This window comes from Nomascus leucogenys, chromosome 21 (assembly GCF_006542625.1).
Source record: "Nomascus leucogenys isolate Asia chromosome 21, Asia_NLE_v1, whole genome shotgun sequence".
Taxonomy (NCBI): domain Eukaryota; kingdom Metazoa; phylum Chordata; class Mammalia; order Primates; family Hylobatidae; genus Nomascus; species Nomascus leucogenys.
Genome location: NC_044401.1, coordinates 6,917,322 through 6,935,947, shown reverse-complemented (window position 1 = coordinate 6,935,947; position 18,626 = coordinate 6,917,322). Strand labels below are relative to the sequence as shown.

General features: G+C 38.2%; 1 protein-coding gene and 1 long non-coding RNA gene across 8 annotated transcripts in view; one reads left to right on the top strand and one right to left on the bottom strand.

Moving 5' to 3' along the window:
• ZBTB20 (zinc finger and BTB domain containing 20) overlaps positions 1 to 18,626 on the bottom strand; it is an 807,544-nt gene that overhangs the window by 153,205 nt on the left and 635,713 nt on the right. For all 7 annotated transcript variants that reach the window (XM_030802021.1, XM_030802016.1, XM_030802015.1 and 4 more), the window contains one exon: positions 8,801 to 8,840. The gene's annotated coding sequence lies outside the window, so the exon portion shown is untranslated. The remainder of the gene's footprint in view (positions 1 to 8,800; positions 8,841 to 18,626) is intronic.
• LOC105738541 overlaps positions 1 to 18,626 on the top strand; it is a 66,107-nt gene that overhangs the window by 37,440 nt on the left and 10,041 nt on the right. The gene's annotated exons all lie outside the window — the stretch shown is intronic.

Sequence of the window (18,626 nt, the reverse complement as noted above, 5' to 3'; positions counted from 1 at the left end):
AAGATATTACACTAGCTCATTTTCCTTTCCTTCATAGCAAAACTTCTGAGTGGCCCACATTTGCTGTTTCTTCACTTCTCACTCTCTCCTCATCCCATTACAAGCACGTTATTGTTCTGACCACTTCAACAAAACAGCTTTTGCTGAGGTCAACAATAAGCTCAAAATTAATATAAGCAACATGTATTTGTTAGTCTTTTTTTTTTTTTGAGACGGAGTCTCGCTCTGTCACCCAGGCTGGAGTGCAGTGGTGCGATCTCGGCTCACTGCAAGCTCTGCCTCCCGGGTTCACGCCATTCTCCTGCCTCAGCCTCTCCGAGTAGCTGGGACTACAGGCGCCCGCCACCACGCCCGGCTAATTTTTTGTATTTGTTAGTCTTTAACCTACTTGATTGCTCAGCAGCACTTCACATCACTGACCACTACCTTTGAGGCACTCCCTTGGCTTCTGTGCCTATGTTTTCTGATTTTCCTGCCACCTTCTTGGTGGCTCCTTCTGAGGGTATTTTATGGCCTCATTTTTTTCTACCAGTGGATTAAATATTAAGAGCTCTTCAAGTCTCGGTTTAGGCCTTCTTCTCAATCTAACCCTGTCCCTAGGCAATGTTATTCATGCCAACAGATTCATTTACCACTATATGTTGATTACCCTGAATTCGTATCTCCAGCCTTCATGTTACTTCTGAATTCCAGTTTTATGTATATAAATACCTGTACAATATGCTCACTATGTATCTATCAAAAGTACCTCACACTCAACATCTCAAAAACAGAACTTACAAACTTCTCTCCACTCCAGTCCTACTTTGGTGTTTCACGTAGCTGTGAATGGTATTATCCTTCATATCGTTTGATAAGCCCCAAACCAGGAGTCATTTTTGCCACTTCTCTCTTTTATTTCACATAACCAACCATGAAAAAGTCCAGGAGTATTTTACTTCTGAATTATCTCTCAGTTTCATCAATTTCCTCCTATTTCCACTGTCACTACTGTAGTCTGCCTCTTATGTGGTCTACTGGAATAGCTCCCTCACTGGTTTCCTCATATCCATTTTTGATCCTTCCAAATTATTTACCAAAGTTAAGCTACCTTGACATATATTTTTAAATTTTTAATTTCAAGATAATTTTAGATTAACATGCAGTTGTAAGAGATAATACAGAGAGATTTGTTATTCTTTTTACCCAGTTTTGCCCAAATGGTAACATCTTATATAACTGTAGTACAATATCACAATCAGGAAATTAACATTGGTGCAATCCATCTGCCTTACTCAGGTTTCACCAGTTTTATATGCACATGAGTATGTGGGTGTATATTTAGTTCTGAGCAATTTTATTACATGCATACACTCATGAATACTACCACAGTCAAGCTACAGGACAGTTCCATCACAAAAGATCCCTTGCGTTACCCTTTTATAGCAATGCTCACCTCCATTTCTACCCCAACTCCCTAACTTTGTCATCCATAAGTATGTTCTCAATCCTTACATATTTTTTTCATTTCAAGAGTGCTATAAAAATAAGAATCATTACAGTACATCATCTTGAGATTAGCTTTTTCACTCAACGTAATACCCTTGTGATTAAAACTAGTCATTGTATGTATCAATAATTTATTCTGTTTAGTGCTGAGAGGTATAGATATAACAGTTTGCTTAACCACTGACCCACTGAAGATAATTTGGGTTGTTTCCAGTTTTGGGCTATTACAAATAAAGCTGCTATGTACATTGGCATAACATAATGTACAGGTGTTGTACAGTTATGTTTCCATCTCTCTGGGATAAATGCCCCAAAGTTTACCCTTTTAAAAAACAACATTGATCATGCCACACTCCTTCTTAAGTTTGCTTCTCTACTGTCCTTAGGATAAACACAAAAATCCTTAACATGGCCTACCAAGGAGCTGGTATCATCAAGCCCTGTGTATCTCTTCAACCTCAATCTGGGCTGCTAGTCACCTTTTTCTCTCTGTGCAGCTCCCTTCAGGGACTTCATCCATGCTGTTCCCTCTGTCTGGAATCCTCTTCCACCACCCATCCTTACTTTTTGTTTTTAACCTTCAGGTGTCATCTCAAATGTCACTATTTCAGAGAAGCCTCTCCTGAATTTCCAGACTCACTTAAATCCTCTTCTTTTATTTGCTCTTAGAGCACATGGTACTTTTATTATATAGTGGTAAGCACAATTTGTAATTACAAGTTATATTGTGAGACCATTTGCTTAGTATCTGTCTTACATTCCTCAGATTATAAGCTCCAGAAGGAGGGAGACTATGTTAATATTCCTTTATTATATATACCTTTAGCATTTAGTAGACACTCAACTTTGTGTCTAGTAAAATTTGGCTGAGGCTTTTAAGATATAGTCCTGGAATCAAATTCTATCTCTACCATTTATTAGATGTTCTTGTAAAATAAATCAAACATGTTAAATCTCAGTTTTCTGATCTGCACAATTAGGATTATAGTAGCATCTACTTAATAGGGTAGTTTTGAAGGTTAAATCAGATAGCCGTTAAAAGTATTTAGTCCAGTATCTAAAGCAAGGAAAGCACTCAATAGTTATTTCTTATTGTTGTTATTAGTTGAACAAGAAACTAGAGTTTTTGTATTTTTTTTCTAACTAGGCTTTTGTCCATTATCTTCATTTCTTGCCTGTTCCCCCAGGTTCTGATTCTTGTAACTTTTGAGACTCTGAAAAGGGGCCCTTAGTTTAGATCTTGGAAAACCAGTGGGACTACTGGTTCTTACCCCAGGTATATGCTCTCAGACCAGATGAGAGCCTTGTTTAGCCTCATGGCTCTGGTTCCCATTTTCATCTCACTCAGTACTTCCTCCTCTTGTTTTCCAGTCTATGGATGTCAGTGTGGGTAAGAATGCCTCTTCCCTACTCCTAGTTTCCAGATGTTTTCTAAACACTGCTTTCCTCTTGTCTCATTCCTTATACTTACCCATGGAGGCAAAGTATCCCATTGGTGGGACAGCCCTTGGTCTATATTTCTCAGGTAGGTAGAACTGATCTATCCAAATTTGTAAGCACAGGAGTTTAGCCTCTTTGTCCTTCCGTTTCTACTGAGACTATCAGGAGGTGATGACCTGGAAAAGTGTTGCTCATATGCAGATCCACATTTTCCCATGAGAGGGCTTTTGAAAGGTTTGATTGAAGGGAAGAGAGTCAGCAAACCCATTTCCTCTTTACACTAAGCTATGCTCTTCAACCAACCTTTATAAAAATTTTGGTTCCCTAGCTATCAGTTCTTTTGTCTTATTTTTCAATAGGTTTAGAATTCGAGTGGGGAAAAGTGATGCTATTTATGGGCCCCCTCGAAGATTCCAACACTTTGGTATATGATTTTGCTTGGAATATGATTCTGTTTCTCTTCATCTTTTTTACATTTTAGCCAGTTTTCAAGACTCAGCTGAATCAGTTTTACATGAAACTTTCTAGCCTGCAAGGCTCTTTCATGAATGAAACCCTATGGTACTTCCTGGACTGTATCATTCCTTTTGGAACTTAGCCATTTATTATCTTATGTGCATACACAATGCTCAACAATATAACTGCTTTTCCTAACTCAATTTTAAATTCCTTAAGAGCAAGAAATGGTCATGTACTTATGCTATATTTATGCTTTAACTATCCAATAAACATTATTCTTTGTACATAGCATGTGTTTAATAATATCTTACAGCGCGAATGTGGGGGATGGTGGCCTACTGACCAGGCTTTGATTTGAAGGCCCAAGGTACAGTGGAAATGGCTTAGTAGCTGGATGGTTCCTGAAGAGGTTGTGGCAGTGCAGTGGTGAAAGAAAGAAAAGGTTACCATGGGCATGTCCCTGAGGTGTGTATCAGTGCAAGTCTGTGTATACACACACACACACACACACACACACACACAATCTCTCTCTCTCTCTTACATATATATGTAAATAGAACTTAATTCTGTCTTGTGCTGTGTTTTCACCTTAGTAATATTTTACTTTATTTCTCTTATTAAAAATACATGGAACTCACCATCTGATAGGTAGAAAGGCTAAGAGAAATGCAACCAGAGGGAGGTAATATTCCTGGCTATGGTCGATTGGCGTTCAGAGTGTTTTGATTCTCTGAGTGAGTCAGAAGATTGAAAAAAAAATAGCCACTCTTATCACTAGGAAAAGAAATGAGGAGGAAGGGTCCTGAAAACGGTGTCTGAGCAATGAAAGACAGTGAATATTTTAAAGATCAGAAAATTTAATTTATTCAACCTAAATGCATAAAAGTACAGGTGGGGACATTATTTATGCAGGTATATGCAAATCACTTTATAAAATAGGCAAAGCCCTTCTGCTTTTTATAAGTTGCCAAGGTGGTTCCTGATATTTTAAAAGCTATGCACCTTTAATGTAATTTCCTAAGAGTTGGAATCCCTCTGTCGAAATCATAGTCATTGTCAGAGCAAGTTTATTTTTTTTTTCCTATCCTCTGGGACATTTACAAGGATCTTATAACCATCACAAAAAGAGTGGTTTCCACAGAGATGTGACTGGAAAAATCCCTTGGAAATTGCTGAGGAGCAAGTCACAGTGTTCAAAGCAGAGAACATAGGCTTTGAAAACATGAACCCATCTGACCTCTTGAATTTAGTACAGTGAATTCCTGAGCTCTGAAACATGGGGCCCGGCTGTGCATGCCATATTGGTGCTATAAGACTGGCAGTAGGTTGGCTGTGGCATGGTCTATTTCAAACTCCTTCACAGTGCCCAGTGTTGCATGTTCCCAGATGACATTTGGTTGGCAGAAGCTGGGCTTCCAAAGCTGGCAGCCTGGAATGCAGCCCACTGTGTTTTGACAAACACATAATTGACCATCTGATCACCAGCCTACGTTCTGCACTCAGGTCACTGGGGGACCTGGGCTTTCAATAGGTCCCTACTCCTTGTCTTGTTCATCTTCCCAAACCTTTCTCCAGAAAGCAATATAGAGAAGGCTTAAACACACCCACGCATATCCTCCCATTTGCAAAAGAGAACATAGTACATGAAACATAAGCTGTTGAAAATTTCCTTTAAATTGTCCTGGCAGCCCAAAGTGAACAAGAGAAAGCACACTTATGGTGAACTCTAATTCAGAGAGAAGGAATGAATACACTGAATTGTTTCAACACCCGGCTGTGCATAAGTTGCAATTCAGTTCAATGGTTTGGAAATTTTGCTTAGAAAAAGGGAGCAATGAGAAAATGATAGGAAATTGGGGCATTGATTGACTTTAGGGGGGCATTATTTAGAAACTGTTTCATTTTCAGGTGAAAGAAGAGACAAGCAGGACACTGGGAATGTCTTCTCCTTAGCTGCCTGCTCCTCCCTCACACTCACTATGGGCAGTAGGAGGCACGCGGGCCTGGTGACCAGGGGGCAGTAGCTCAAAGTGAGGTTATATTCAAATTGAGGTCTTTGCTGAAGATCCCATAAGGATGTATTTTGGTCTGAAATTTGACTCCACACAATGTATCAGCCTTTCTCCTAGAAGGCAAAGATTATGCAATAGGCCAAGATATGCTGGAATTACACAAAGGTTAATGTCTATTTCAACACTACCAAATAGCCTCTCCCTCCATCCTACCCCTACTGCATAGTTCAGGCCTTTGGCTTTTACCTTTGACCTGGTCTCCCTATTCTGAGCCAGCCTCTCCACTTTCACCAAGTGCTCTTTCTAAAACATACATCTGCTTACAATTCTTCAAAGCCTCCTTGAGCCTGCAGGATCAAGTCCAAACTCCACTGCATGGCATACAAGGTCCTCCGTATGGCAGGCAAGGTCTCCTGCCTGCTTTCCAGCCCAATCTCATACTACTCTTTCAACCACCACGTTTCAACCACACTGAACTATTCACTCCTCTGAATCTCGTTGCTACTTAACAACTCCTGATTTTGTAAATGCTCTTACATTTTTCTTGATTATGATCCCCTTTTCTTTCTGCTCTTTCATATCTACCTGGTAAACTGCAATTTACTCTTCTGACTTTAAGACACAGCCTGGTCACCTTACCACATGCAAGTGGGCGCTCCTTCTTCACTCCTCTTACTACGTCTTGTATATACCTGCATTTCAGTGCCTATCATATGCTATAGTCTTTATTCACTTATTTATCTCCCCTATCAGACTGAGATTTCTAACAAAAGAAAGCATTTCTTATTTATCCCGGAGTTTCCAGAACCAAGCATAGTGACTAGCTTTCCATAAATGTTTGTTGAATGAAAACTAAATAAAGAGCTGTACATGATAATTAATCAAAACGAAGCCAAGTAGTAGTGTTAGCTTTTATAAGCATAGTAGGAGCCCATTAGCAATCTAATGAAGGCAGAAGATCCCAGCAGTAAGGCACTTTCTGATGGGTATGGCAGGGGCTGGCGACTGGCTGGGGTGACAGTAAGAGTCAGAGATAAATTCTGTGATGGAGGAAGGTCTTTTTAACAGAGAATGCCACTAAGGCTGTAAATTAACACCCTTTTCAAGACTTAATATTCAATACTGAAAGATATTGTCCTGAGAAGAAATCTGAATCTGAATTGTAGAGAGACCTAACTTATAAGAACCAGGTTTCCCAAATAAGGTTAAGTCTGTGCTACTTGCTTCAAGGTAGCATGGCAGATTATGGAGGTTCCTCTTTGTTTCTGCTAAACAGTAATGGAAGGGAAAATTCTTGGGGGAACATCTGAGAGCTCTTCCGTTCCTATTGAAATCCAGGTCAAATACAGATTGTGATACTGGACTAAATGCACTGCTAAGAGAAGATCGAACAAGCAGAATTCTGTACCTGTTTAGAGGAGGCCATTGAAGAGGCACTTGGAGTCAAAGCACTGGGGAGATAATGTTCTGACCTGTTCTCAGGGGACATTGGACATTTCTTTTCCTTTTGTTCGGCCTCTGGGGCACCACCCTGGAGCCATCAACCATCAACTGTGTCTATGGGGTACTTGAGGATAGTAGGAGTGTCATAAGCCCGGTCACCCTGCTGATATGAGGGCAGCTTCAAGATTTGGAACAAGCCAAGCAAACATGAAGCCTGGCCCAGGGATGGCACAAGGTCATGGGTATATGAACGGATTATCTGCTCATTATAGGTCACTCCCCCAGCCTTATGTGTGGTTAAAAAATAGGATATCTCTAGAAGCTATGCAACCGATGGTTGATTTAGCATAGAATCAGATTTGCATTTTCCTATGAGCCAGAGACAGCCTTTCAACTACACTTTTTATCTCAAAAGTCTCCCCCTTGATTCCTAATTGGTGACACAGGTCCCCTGTACTGCTTGTGTCTGAGGCTCGCCCTATAGCACTGACGTCACAATAGCTGAGCCGTGCGGGCAGGAGTGCACTGTGCTGACTCATCCCGGTGATGTGAGGATTAATGCCTTGTCTAACACGGAGCTATTATGTGAACTGTTTTTACACAAAAGAACTGTAACAAAAATGATTTGCCAGTCAGAGGACTAGAAATATGCAGTGCTAGGTAACTGAGGGGAGGGCTGTGCAGATATAAAGTGGTAACCATAAGCATGCATATTGACATCCTCCAAAGCATTAACAGACCCACTCTATCGACACTGAAATAGAGAATAACAAGACTTGTCAGGGGCAGGTAGGACCCACCCCTGTTGTATAAATGCATTACACACAGCTCCAGTCTTTGGGGAGTTTAATCAATCTCCTTTCTCTGTCAAATAAACTGTCATGTTACACTTTAGCCTTAGCATCCTTTGGAGGATTCTGCCTCCCTAAATATATTTGCCACTATCTTCTAGGAAGATATATCTTCCTAGTTAGTGGAAGGCACGCATAAACAAGATAGCCATGGGAACCTCCATTCTGTGCAAATGATTATAATATAAGAAATACCTTGGTGTGAGGAGTCAGTGAAGCAAGATATAATGTTGTGAATAAGGAACAGAGCTCACCAGAGTGAGAAGCAGCCAGAGGATACCGATAATTATTTATCGCATTAGGTGACTATCACTACCTGTAGGATCTTTTGGGTGGTGTCTCATAAGTGACTTTGATTATTTGGGTTCATTGGCCTGGAATCTCTTTCAAGCAGTTCAAAATAAAATTTATTTAAGCCAATTCAGTGCAGCCTGGTTTGAATTTTAAATAATTAACGTTCTCTTTCTTTCATATAAAATCAAGTGTTTTTTTTTTTCCCCCAAATGCCTTTCCATCTTTTCTAAAAAAGAGTGGTACCTTTATAAACCTTCTGGCACACGTGAATCTGGGATTTCTTTTTTTTACCCTGTAGACTTCATAATTTTGCACAAAAGTTTAGCCTATTTACTTTACAGTCTTGTACTTCTTAGTAAAGGGATATTAGAAATTTTGTCAATAAATGAAAGCTCTGATCTAGAAGTTAAAATTAAAAACTATTGGACCTAGGGATGGGTACATAACTGAAGAATACATAATTGCCCAATGATTGACAGGGGAGCAAAAGCCCAACTGTTGCTGGTATTTGGCTGAATAATGTAAGCTATACTTTAAAAGAGCAGTGACTTTTGCAAACAGCAGCTGCAGCCAAGTAAAGGGCAGCCTTTATAGAAGTACAGTATCTGGGGCACTAGTATTTTCTGCACCCTCATGGATAGCAACTTAGTATTACCACCAACAGCATAGACTCCAAACGCAAAAGAAACTAATACACACTACAGAAACACTAGAAACCACAACAAAGTCAACTAGGAAATATGCCAATGAAGACCACAATTTCTTAAATCCGACACTTTTTTTTTTAAAGGTAAAGAAATCACTTTTACTTACATAAAGAGAAGGGGCAGGTCACAGACTGATGGTCAAAGATCTGAAAATCGAAGAAAAAATAAGTAATTAAAAGCAAACCGATATATGATGCAAAACCGATATATAAAAGCAAAATGATATAGTGGGAAGAAAGAAAGCAAATCTAGGCATAGGTGGGACTGGTTGTTCCTAAAGGAGCCTATTTTGTCACTTCTAGCCTCAAAATAAAGGAGACCCAGCTTCATAAAAACTTTCTAAAGGTATGACCCCCTGCTCCGATGACCAAGACAGTACTTCCCAGCACAAGGAGTGCAAAGACCTTTCTTTGTTAATTTCATTCTAATCTGTATCATATAGGATTTGGTAGAGCTATGTTACCATTTAACACAATAGCCACTAGCCACATTTGTCTATTTAAATTTAAATTATTTAACATTTAATAAAAAGCTACACATTTAGTTCCTCAGTCTTGCCAGCTGCATTTCAAGTGCTCAATGCCCACATGTGGCTGGTGACTGCCTTACTGGATAGCACAGATAGAAAACGTTTCTATTATTGTAGAAACTTCCATCGGGCAGCACTGACTAGAATAGGTAAAAGCTTTACTATATAGTACATGACCAATTTTAGCTAATTTTGACAAAGATGAGTCAAATCCTGATAAACTTTGTCTCTTTTAAGGTATATTTAGTATGTTTAATGTCCAGAAGTTCCTCTGAACAAATTCAATACATTCGTGTGTTGCTAAGAACTCAGTCCTAAGTTTGCCCTGGACTTGCCTTCCAAAACTGCCTCTACCCCCTTCTCACCAGCCTAGAATGTCCCCTCTATGGTGGAAAATAATCTGATAAAGTGATTTTAAACAAAGCTTCTCTCCCACCAAACACATCTCTGTTTGGTAATGAAAATTTCAGATGAAATGATGAAAATTTCAGATTTTGGAGGAGCTGACCCTAACAGTGTTCTTGTTCTATGTTTAAAATCTGATATTTCACTCTAAATTATAAGCCAGGCTGGGCGTGGTGGCTTATGCCTGTAAATCCCAGCACTTTGGGAGGCCAAGGCGGGTGGATCACTGGAGGTCAGGAGTTCGAGACCAGGCTGGCCAACATGATGGAACCCTGTTTCTACTAAAACTACAAAAATTAGCCAGGCATGGTGGCGGGCGCCTGTAATCCCAGCTACTTGGGAGGCCGAGGCAGGAGAATTGCTTGAACCCGGGAGGTGGAGGTTGCAGTGAGCCCAGATCATGCCACTGCACTCCAGCCTGGGTGACAAGAGCAAGACTCCGTCCAAAAAAAAAAAATCACAGGCCAAAAAAAAAAAACTATTATAGGACTGGTCTGCCCATCATTGTGCCTTGTTTTTTTTCTTTTTTCTTCTTTTTTTTTTTTGAGATAGACTCTCCCTCTGTCACCCAGGCTGGAGTGCAGTGGCACGATCTTGGCTCACTGCAACCTCTGCCTTCTGAGTTTAAGTGATTCTCTTGCTTCAGCACCCCGAGTAGCTGGGACTACAGGCGTGCACCACCACACCCAGCTAATTTTTGTATTTTTAGTAGAAATGGGGTCTGCCATATTGGCCAGGCTGGTCTCGAACTCCTGAACTCAGGTGATCCACCCACCTTGGCCTCCCAAAGTGCTGGAATTACAAGCGTGAGCCACCGTGCCTGGACCCATCAGTGTTTTGATAGCTTCTCTTAGAAGGATAAAACTGAAGTAGAAGGAGAGCCATGAGAAATTAATAAACCAAAAAAAGATACTGAGAAAACAAAGCAGGTCCCCCTACCTCTAGCCCACTAAAATATATCAAGAATTTAATACAGGCTGATTCAATCTTGCCTCTCTGACACCATGATTTTAACAACTTCACATAAGGCCTCCAGAAATACGCAAAACAAGCTTCACTAAAGGAAATCAAGTAGAAGGACCTGATTAAGTATCTTTGCACTGAAAAGGCTAAAGCAGAAAACCAGCAATTAAAGACATTGCCCTTCCTGGAAAGTTTCTGGGACAGTTGCACTATTGTAGAGATTTCTTCAAAGAAATGATTTCCCTTTGCGGTCAACGTGAAACCTTGCTCAAGTACATGCAGGTGTACTTGATGCAGGATGGTGACAAGACGAGTTAAGATGAAAATCTCCAGCCTGGATTATTATACATGCTAACACAAGAGAGGTTGGAGATCTCCAATGCTTTCAAATTGTTTCACAAAATTGATGAGTTTAATGAAAATTTTAAGCAAGATAATTAGCTTATGTATGATTCATTGAAAGCACATACAAATTTGAAATATATATATATATATATATATATATATATATATATATATATAAAAGACTGACTAGTCTTCAAAGATTTTAAAGCTCTAAGTTTTGCTATATTCTAGTCTTCTCTGCAAGCCAGGATATTAGACTATGGCACAGGGGCGTATTTTCTTACCATTTTCCTCCCTCCCTCCCTCCTTTCCTACATTCCTCTCTCTATATCTCTCTTTCTTTCTTTCCCTCTCCCTTTTCTGAACTTGCTGTCTTTTCTAACCTTTGGGGAGAAGAAGAAAATATCATTAGCAATTTTCTATGAAATATGTTCAATGATCATTTTTCTGTTGTATGTTATAAACCCAATAACTCTCAATAATATTATGCTCTTTTAAAATTATACCTAGTGTTTATGTTCTTATATCTAAGCACATAACTTTTTTTCTAAATTTCAAGGTGCATTTATTCATAAAATTAGTTAAAATTAAACTTTTGATGTGATCAAAAGAGATCAATGTAAGTTGTACCCAAATTGACTAACACATCCAATGTCTGGAATGAAAAACTATCTTTCCTGGATGTCAAATGACACACAGGCTGGCCGTCAATGATAGGAATCCAAAATGGAGAGAAAAATTACAGTGTGTATGTCATAGTCTAAAACGAATTAAAGCCAAGTTAAATGGAAGTTTTATTGGATATAATTGTTGTACTTATATGTTAATATAAAATGATAATATGATTCCAAACTTAATACTGTGGCTAAAAATTTAATCTCAGAGTTCTTACACAATTCATAAATGTTCATAGGCATCAAAAGACACCTACTTCTTGACTGAATTATAATCTGCTATGTAATTCTGAGAATATGTATTAATCTACATAGATTTATATTTTCTCAATTCAAATTGTTATTTCATTGATACATGCTCTTTCCACCTAAGTGATATTCACCTTATATGTCTATAAGTTGTTTTTATCCGAAATGCAAAGAATTATCTATAATAGTTTCACAGAGGATTAAAAATATTTGCATTAAGCACACTTGGTTCAAAGCATAAATATATCTAGCAAAGAGTATAAAACTGTAAAGCCCAAGTAATTCAGGACATTAAAATATCAGGGTGGAAGGTGGGGGGTGAGCAGAGAGAGGGGGATGATGAGGGGTGAAGTTTAATCTTCGTATTATAATTTCTGAGTGGAAATTATTATATAGTGTCAATCTCCAAGAATCAAAAATATTATTAATTGTAACTTTAAAGTCAATTTTAGTGTTGTTTACATAAAGTTCTGCATCAGTGGTTTTCAACATTTTGAAGTGATACCGATCCCTATGACAATCTCTTTCTCCAGAAAACTCCTCAAAAACACCAAGTTTCAAGGAACTCCTAGACTCCATGAAGGCCATTCATGAATCTCAGGTTAGGAACCGCTGGCCTAGGCAGAGAGGGGAGAAAACCCTCTTTCAATCCCATAGCTACTCACCTCTATAGACTTTTCATGAAACGCTATAAAGTAAAGCCAGCAGCAAAGAAAATGTATAAAAAAGAGCTCTAAGTGGGTAAGAGTATGTGGTTAGAACCACACAGGCTTCTTTGAAGGCCTGCCAGACTCCTACCTTCCTAGTCCTTTATAATTTCTTTTTTTAACAAGTCGACAAAGCCTTAGCAACAATGGAGTAGAGGAGTACCAAGCAGAGAGATGATAATGATAATAAGAATCACGATTTACTGAGTCCTTCAGGTACCTTGAGAAATAAATCCTTCTCAAATTTGGATATGAGTATGCCCAGGAATGTGAGCAGTGTAACGGGAGTAGAAAAGGCCACAAAATAAATAATAAATACATGGCTGTCTTCCTGGAGGGTCAGTATTCCTTGTGGGCAAGTAATTTAAACTCTTATTTGCACACGTATTCATTTATCCAATAACTATTTCTTTGATGTTATACCAAAAAGAAAACAGATACTGTTCTTGTCCTCATGGAACTTCTGGTTGAGTGAAACAAATAAGAATATATTGAGGAGCTGAAAGCAAAATTTTTATATATATTTTTTGGGTGAAACCTGAGACTTCACTGAAAAGTCTTGTTTGTGGCAGACTACTTCAAGCAATGTCCTGGCAGGCACCCTTAGTATTGGAGCACTCACTCTAACTTGAGGATCACCCAAGTGGAAGAGTTTGAGAAGCATGGTTAACAGTGTATCATTTAATCCCCACTACAAGAGAAAATACTGTTACTTCCAATTTACTAGAGAAAAAAGAGAAATTTGAGAAATTAGGAAACTTAGCTTAGATCACACAGCTGCTGGCATCTGAATAAGTGTGTGCCATTCCAAAATCTACATATTTTTAACCACTAAATTACACTACCTTTAGGAGTTTCCCACTTTATGTTTCCCCTTGAATCTGGGCTCATTCAGGATTACACAGGCTAGTTTAAGCTTCTCTTTGGAAGGAGACAGGTTTGGCTTGATTTGCATTCTAAATATTTCACAGTGGTAAGGGAAAGCTATTATTATACCCATTTTATGGTGAGGAAGCTGAACCACTTGCCAGCTGAGGTATCTGGCTGGGTTAAAAACGGAATCTGGGTCTTCAGACTCTCATTCCTCTTGACTAACTCCAAGCCTAGGCACTATTACTGTCCATGGGCTTTTCTGAACATGAGATTCACACTGGGTGATAAAGAGTGAGACAAATTCTGCTAAGAGAAAACAATAATAGTGCAATTTAAAAAAAGGGAAAATAAGTAATCGTAACTCACACAAAAATTGGTTACTTTCAGCATTGTGAATAGAAAAGGGAGAGATTATTCATCACAAATGAGTCAGAAAATTAGAATGTGTCACTGCACTGATGATAGAGCTGAGGAATTTGGATGAACTGAAGTTCGACACTTATCCTTCTAGCTGAAGAGGGTAAATGGTGTGACAACAGGACAGAAATGACCTCTTATTTCCAATCTCAATATTTCCAATCTTTTTTCTTTAACTACTCTGTCTAAAAGTTAGATGGGTTTATATGTTTGTTTTCTATGGGTAGAGATAATGTTTTAACATCCCTTTAATGTTCTAGAAGTATTGCGTTAATTAATTCTTATGTGGGAGTCATCCCAAATAGTAGGATGATGATTTTTACCTTATTGATTTTCCTAATACCTTTCTGGTTTCCAGTGTTTTCAAAGGATGAGGCACTATTAGATTTTTAGATTTATATGTCTCTCAAAATTAAGTGCCTGTCAACTGATATTCCATCTTTACTCTGGATACATGATTTCCTTTATCTGACAGATTCAAAAAAATTTGTACTAGATTTAATGACATTTCATGCATCCTGAATTTGGGAGTTTTTAATTCTCTATTTTCTATTTGGCAAAAGGTTTACAAGAGAAAGCCAGATGCAAGGGTATTTATATGTGCATACAGAACCTGTGCCATCGCTTTCTAGGTACTTTGGGGTTTCCTGCAGGACAGATTTTTGATGTATTTTCATGCCTTTTGGTCAGGAAGAAGAAGACTATAAATGCCATAAATGGTCATACATATCTTGGGGTCTGCTTTCCAAAACGCATATTATTTTGGATCCATCTCAAGAAGAATAATAAGACAATGACACTGAGGTCTTTTTTTCTTAACATGCTATGATAATAATCCTAAAAAATGGTCTGCCTTCAAAATTTTGTTGATGAAATAAGGTTATAATCAATAAATAGAGAAGATTTTAAAGTTCAGCAATTAGGTCTGGGACTGCTTCTGCGCCTGAGACATTGCCAAGATACAATGTAACACTCCATCCCACCCCATGTGAATTTCCCTGTTCCTTCTTGATTCTTACGGGGATAGGGCCTGACAGACTAGAATGAAATGAAAGCAGTAGTGCTGGGAGGGGTGGCAAGGACCGAATTTATTTAATACATTTAGGATGGTTTTTTATTGCTGCTAAAATAGACGCAATTCCGTAGCATGATGACATTCAGGAACCCTTTACAATCTGATTCCAAATAACTTTCTCTTCTATATCTTAAACTACCAAAACTGTAGCTCTATAAATTCCAAAGGGATTGATGTACCAGGACCTTTGACTTATAGTAAACTGATCTTAAAAGATGCTGAAAAGGTTTGGCACTGCTATCATGTGGTCTAATCATTTAGACTTGTCACTACCAACTATTTGCTTAAGAGCCTCCAAGACCTTTCACAATCTGGCCCTGGCCCACCTCTCTAATTTTAAGAAAAATTTTCCCACTGCTGCTTCTTTATATACGGTGACAGCCTATTTGCTCCTCCCTGAACATGGCCTGGGACATCTATGTCCCTGAGTCAGCTAACAGTTCACACTTGAATCTCCCAAGCCTAGCATAGTGTGTGAAACACAGCACGACACTCCAATGTTTGTTGAATAAATGCTGTCCATCTATTTTAGGAGACAGAGATGACAGAAGAAAGTTGTTAAATCAGTAAATAAATAGCACCAGAGAGAGGTCAAGGAAAAGTTAATTTTAGTGCATTTTAGGAGTGGGGGCAAGATGAGCTTGAAGATTAGGAAAACTGATGCTCTTTATTCTTGGGTCTAGCCAATGCTATGAGTCAGTTACTTTTTCGGGAACAAGTTTAAACCTCAAGGTTAAATGAACACAAATGCCCTGTCCATCAGCATATAATGAAAAAGTTGTGGCTATTTCCACATCAGCACAGTGAAATTAAAATATGCAGTGCCTCTCTAAGAGGCATCATATATGACAGAGCTTTTAAAAATAGTCCCCTTTGCCACTCAGGTATCGAAAGAGCTATACAAACAAAAGCAAATGTTTAAAAAACTGGGATAATTTAGCTTAGGGAAGAAAGAGCTGAGGTGTGTTTTCATAGTTTTTTGACTATAAGAAAAGTTGTTACAAAGAGGATAATGATCAGCATTTTTGTCCTAGGGCAAAATGACATTAAACCGTCCAGTGCAGAATTTAAGACTTAAAGATGAACATTCTAAATATGCAAGTGGTAAATAATCAAATAGATTGCTAAGAGCAGTTCTGAAATTTCTTTCTTCCTGACTCTCTTAAAATAGGAAAAATCTTCATCTATTTTGGATAAAATAAATGCAGCTCTGCCTCCAGTCAGGAGAATGAATTCAATAACTTTTCTAGTCTTGTTTAACTCTGTATGATTCTATAAAATTCTATAAAATGTTAACCCTAAAAATTATACAGAATCACAATACAGTTGAGTAAAACACATTCTACAGTTTAAAAAGAAATAAGCAATACAGATAGTTGGTAAGTTATTAAATTCAAAATACTAATACATGGTGCTTACGTTTTTTATTCAATTTGCCAAGTGCATATAACACAAAATTGGGAAAAATGTACTTGAATCTACTAAAGCTTTAACATAGTGATTAGCTAGAGTAAAACAGTCTAACAATTAATGCTTTCATGTCTAAGAAATTTGCTGAATATTTCATAAACCTCATATTGAATATGTATATAAACTCAATTTCCAATTAAAGAAAAAGTTTTTTGAAGGTCCAGAGAGTCATATATGAACTCACTATTATTATTTCCTGGACTATCTTCAAAGACAATAGGAGAACCAATAAACAATTCCTTTAAATGACCAAAATGTGCCCTATATGATTAAGAATGTAAATCTAATAACAGACTCACAGATAAGGTCTAACAGGGGTGGCAAGTTACTGGCTTTCTTTGTCTATTTACCTTGTAGCTTTGGAGCTCAGCAGAAGTATTCGTTACATACAGCACAGGGTTAGATGAACAGCTCCAGTGACCTTGTCTGAACCAAATTCATTTAAAGCAGTTTGCCACTTTTCTTAAGTAGAAGATGAGTCCATTCTATCTATGGCCCAGATTTGGACTGGATCACTGAACTATTGCCCAACTCTTATAAGCAAAGCACTAACATGTACCAATCGACAGGCGAAGGCATCAGGAAGGTAAAAATACACATACATAAGAAACTGGCAGTACATTATAGAAGAAAGCTATATCTAAAGATGGACTTTGGCTTTTAAAGCCTTTGAGTGTTATTTGAATCTTGTTAACAAAAACAAAAACAAAATCTTCATTCCAATGTAATTTGTAGAGAAGATCCAGTAAAAAAATGAATTCGAGAGAGAGAGAGAAAGAAATGTAGTTTTATTTTGCAACCCATTATTTCCATAAGAACATGAATCAAAGAGACAAACTATGCCAATTTCTTCATAGCTGACTTGTTATAGGATATTGTTCTAGTCTCCACTAATGACTTCTTGAGGTTGGTTATTACTGTGATCAGGAGTTGGGAGGATAGAGGTCTAAGACCTTTCAAAAGAAACGTTTTGTTTAGTATCACTACAGAAAATAAAGTCAGCATTAAGCTAACTTTGACAACCTAACTAGGATAATGGTTGGTGCATGTAGCCATTGCTTATGCTGCTTCATAATGAACAGAATGAATGGAACAGAAAAGGTGTCAAGTTAACCAGCAACTTGAATTTTGAAAAGCTGTGGCACAATAAGCTGATAACATAGGTTGTTAGAATTAGCAAAACTTACTCTCTGCTTCCCCCACCTTCTAGTCCTACTTATTTCCACATCCACATTCCTATCATCAGGCAGTTGAAGAAACAGAAACAAATGTGGCTGGGACTGCTTCTTTGAGGATACTCTTAGTGAGCTCTCCATCTCCCCAACCACAGCTTGCTCTCAGTTTGCTAAAAATATATTCATTTAATTGTTTTAATGCCTCTACTTAGGGGAATTTGCATTTTCTTAACTGTTGACACAAGATCTAAATTCAGTTTTTTTCACAGGTAATAAGGAAAGTATTTGGTGAGTGTGTGTGTGTGTGTGTGTGTGTGTGTGTGTGTGTGTGTTCGGTGGTGGTGGTGGTGGCAAATTCTGTCCTAGATGCTTCGAGTTTTCCAAGTACACTGCTAAAAGGGGTCAATTGCTTCCCCACCTCAAGAAGCCAATTGTGCTTATAGTTTTACTTCAAATAAAGATATATACCTATAAATGCATACATCATACATGCACACACACATATTCTTCTTCTCAAAAGTCATAAACATTTGGTGACTCTGTATACTCCATGAAGTGCTGTTACTACTAAAGTCAGAGTCATTTAGGCAAAAACATAAGAAACCCCAAATGGTCTGCACTGAAATTTTATTAACATATTTGTCAGTGTTTTCCTCATGGATAATCTCCATTGGTTCCTGGCTCCTTGTCAGCATATGCTCCAGGAGCCTCTCACAATATCTTTCTGCCCTAGAAATCCTGGCCTGTGAGATTTCCTTGTAAATATCTGAATTCTTGTATTCACCTATTAATGATCCAGGGATCGAGGATGTTTTCTATCTGCTCCTTAACCTCCCACTTCAAGGATTAGATTGTAAACAACCTAGTGGGAACCCTTCAGGCCAAACCACAGCTGAACGAATCTCAGCAGGCAGGGAACCCGCAGCAGTCTGTGAAATACCATGAAACACAATTACAAAAATATAAAGGATTCACTCATACTTTGGGGAAGAAATTATGTTGTTTCCAAGATGAGACCTCAAAAACAAGGCTAGTATCCTAATTGAGAAA